The sequence below is a fragment of the Sinocyclocheilus anshuiensis genome, unplaced genomic scaffold (assembly GCF_001515605.1).
Source record: "Sinocyclocheilus anshuiensis isolate Anshui unplaced genomic scaffold, SAMN03320099.WGS_v1.1 scaffold415, whole genome shotgun sequence".
NCBI lineage: Eukaryota > Metazoa > Chordata > Actinopteri > Cypriniformes > Cyprinidae > Sinocyclocheilus > Sinocyclocheilus anshuiensis.
In genome coordinates, this window is record NW_015552655.1 from 313527 (window position 1) to 317038 (window position 3512).

At 44.0% G+C, this 3512-nt stretch overlaps 1 protein-coding gene across 1 annotated transcript in view; it reads left to right on the forward strand.

The window, feature by feature from the left end:
* Positions 1-968: 968 nt before the first annotated feature.
* The window catches only part of LOC107667199 (uncharacterized), an 8324-nt gene continuing 5780 nt past the window's right edge, over positions 969-3512 (forward strand). Inside the window, exon 1 of the mRNA XM_016458803.1 lies at positions 969-1017. The gene's annotated coding sequence lies outside the window, so the exon portion shown is untranslated. The remainder of the gene's footprint in view (positions 1018-3512) is intronic.

The window sequence follows — 3512 nt, forward strand, 5'->3', positions numbered from 1 at the left end:
ATGATAAAGACAATTCAGTAGCCTATATGTCTTGTTGTTGACTCAAAGTATATACAGAACAGCAAATATGAACGTGCATTATGAAATGCATTAAGTGATTTTAAAAGGATCAACTCCGTACAGGCAAGCAGACGAGCCCAGAACGCAATGCGTTAAATTGCACCTTAAACATTTTCCTCCTATAGAAAATCATTATGCTTTAAAAATCATTATCAGCTTAATGGACAAAGACAATGATATAAAAGAGCTGTAGACAGTTTATTCTATATGGAAAAATGCTTAACGCGAAACTGTGCATGTTGCATTTATTCTGGGCTCACCTGCTTGCCTGTATATTAGTTATGTAGGCTATATTTTAATAATCAAGAGCATTGAGTTTGGTCTTTATCATCTTAGTCCATTATGCCACATTATGCCACGTTTTGCGGTGTGGGAGGAAAATACTATATACATATTCATTATATTAGAGACTTTGTGCATTGCGTTCATATTCTGCTGTTCTGTGGCCACGGATTTGCGGGTCTTGTCTTTTTCTTGCAGGACCCTGTAGGTTACGGTATTAAATTAGTTTTAATCATTAAATCACCAACACAGCGTCTTGTCTCCATTGGCAACACGCACGATTTGTGTCGATTGCAAGTGACGTCGCAGGTATGGCAGAGTGCAAGTGGCGATTGCAAGTGACTTCGTAATTTAGTTTCTTTTTTCTTGTCTTCACCACCTGGCTATACTGTTGTAAAATGTTGAGAGATTCAAACAAAAAGTAATCAATAAATAGAGCAACATAAAAAATAAAGACTGCAAGTGACGTCGCTAGCGAAGTGCAAGTGTCTGAGAGTGCAAGCCTGAGAATGCACGTCTGAGAGTGCAAGCGCCAGCTGCAGCCAGACCCTTTTGGACCCTTCTCCATCAAACAGCGTATTTTCCTATAAATCACATGACCATAAGGGCGTTGCCATCAGTCGACTGTTTGCCTGCAAGTATTTAAAGTCATTTGGAACCGAAGGATCAAAAACAGTAAGTAAAACTGATTTATTGCATTATAACTGTAAGAACCACCCATATAAATGAACGAAGGACAGCATTGTATAAAACATACGGATTGAACCGGCACCAATGCCCATTGCCAATTTCCATTTTTTCATATCTAGCAGCTAACATTATGTTTTAAAACATTTTCTTAGCTCAAAAATTAACGGCGAGTATTTGAAATAACATCCCTTTGTGATCCGAAGTATTCTGAAGATGCAGAAATATAGACTTTTTATAGATTTATGTGTAATGCTACTTTATTCCTAGCTGCATTAATCTTTAAAAATACAAGAGACTGCTTGATGATCACAAATATATTTGCCATAAACATATTGTCATAATCATGTTTATTTATTAATTTAAATTTCATTGTTGATTCTGGACTTCCTCATATCTGTATTTTGCATGCGCATATTTCAGGCGCGACTGAATAAGTGCGTTCTCTTTATGTCAGATAATGATAGCATACAGCAGCGGCAGCGCCCCCCTCCGGGAAATATTTCTGTTTTAAACCATGAAGGCGAGCCAATGGATATCACAAAAGCAACGTGCAAACGTTGCGCAAAAGATATGCCGGTGAACATCTTAACCTCAGTCAATTCACTATACAGAAAGTGAAAGTTAAAAAAAGTAAATACTGACGGCGCTTTTGGCATCAAAAACAATGATTTGTCACCATTGTCATACATAGACACAATCTCACACACAAATGTACCGTTTTTTGTTAGGTCTACATATTCTTTACCTCGGTACACTGTTCAGTAAGCATACATACAGTTAAGGGAGTTTGTTCTAGTCTAATTTACCCACACTCCTGCATTAAACGTAAAGTGGATTTGAGCTGCGGTCAGTCACCGAAAGTGAGATATTGTGCTTTTAGATTTTTTCAATAAACATGTTTTTGAAGCATAGGCCTAGTCTTACTCTTTTATGGACAGGTATCTGTCATGCGGAGTCTATGTTACAAAGCAATGTGCTGCTAAATAATTAAAATAATTTTTTTTTCTCACAAAAGGCATCTTGTCTACAGAAGAGCTCAACAAAATGTTAACATGTAGGCCAACCTCCCTGTGCTGGGTTGCTCATATTATGTGTCACAATAGCCAGAGATATTGTCAAAAGCATCAAATATGGGCAATATTAAGAGGATTTGGCATTTCTAGTTAGGCCTGTGCATTCTTATTATTAGGCCTATTATTATTAAGTTACTTTTATTGTTAAATTACAATTAATTTGTCCCGCAATAGCCTACTTTCATAGCGCATCACCGCATAACTGACTCGCTGTGATGATAATAAAAGGTTAGGCTGTTTTTAAAAAGGTTTTAATTTATACAATGAATTATAGGTGTCAGACTCTGGGCCAGGTTTTGTGTGTGTCTTTGCTCCCTATATGCTCCGTCATCCAGTTTCTGTCTCGTGTTTTGAATTCATTGTTCCCAGGTGTTTCCTATGTTAATTGTCATTAGTTCCAGGTGTCCCTTGTCTTCATCAGTTCCTGTGGCCTGCCGGACGTTCAGAACCGGCCCGCCAAGTGTTCAGATGGCAAGCCCGCCGGCAGCGTATATGGCAAGCCCTCCGGACATTAATGTGGCAAGCCCGCCATACGTTCAACACTCCAGTTCGCCGACCATGCCTTTTCCCCCCGATCCAGAAGAGGATGCTAGGGGCGAGGAGAAGGGTGTCGGCTCCAGCCCCAGAGCTCGCTCCAGTGTCGGCTCCAGCCCCAGAGCTCGCTCCAGTGTTGGTGTGTTCTAGTTCTTGTCCATTTGTCAGTCGTTGAACGTCATCCTGATGTGTCGATGATGTCTTCCTCGTGTGTGTGAACCGTGACAGAACGACTGACCAAAAACAGTAAGCGGCGCTCCTTCTCCCATGTTTTATTTTTGTTTTTGAACAGTCTTTTGTTTTCCATTTTGTCCCGTTTGTCTCCGCGGATGGAAGACCGCACTGTGAAGCGTGCCGGCCGCGCTGTTGTCAAGCCCGCCAGCCGGGGCTTTCTCCAGCCCGCTGACCGGGCCGATGTCAAGCCCATCAGCCGGGGCTATCTCCAGCCCGCTGGCCTCGCCGATGACAAGCCCGCCGGATGCTCAGAACCAAGCCGCCCAGATGTTAAGCTTGCCAGTCGCGCCAAGTCAAGTTCACTGGCCACGCATATGGCAAGCCCATCGGACATTAATGTGGCAAGCCCGCCAACTTTCAACACTCCAGTTCGCCGACCACGCCTTGCCCAGGTCCCGAGTGTAGCCCACGGAGGGCTCCCGTTCCGCCGATCCCCAGTTCAGCCCAGGCGGGGCTCCCGATCCCCAGTTCAGCCCAGGAGGGGCTCCAGATCCCCCGCCGAGCCCAGGAAGGGCTCCCGATCCCCCGCAGAGCCCAGGAAGGGCTCCCGGTTCCCGAGTATAGCCCACGGAGGGCTCCCGATCCCCCGCAGAGCCTAGGAAGGGCTCCCGATCCCCAGTTCAGCCCAGGAAGGGCTCC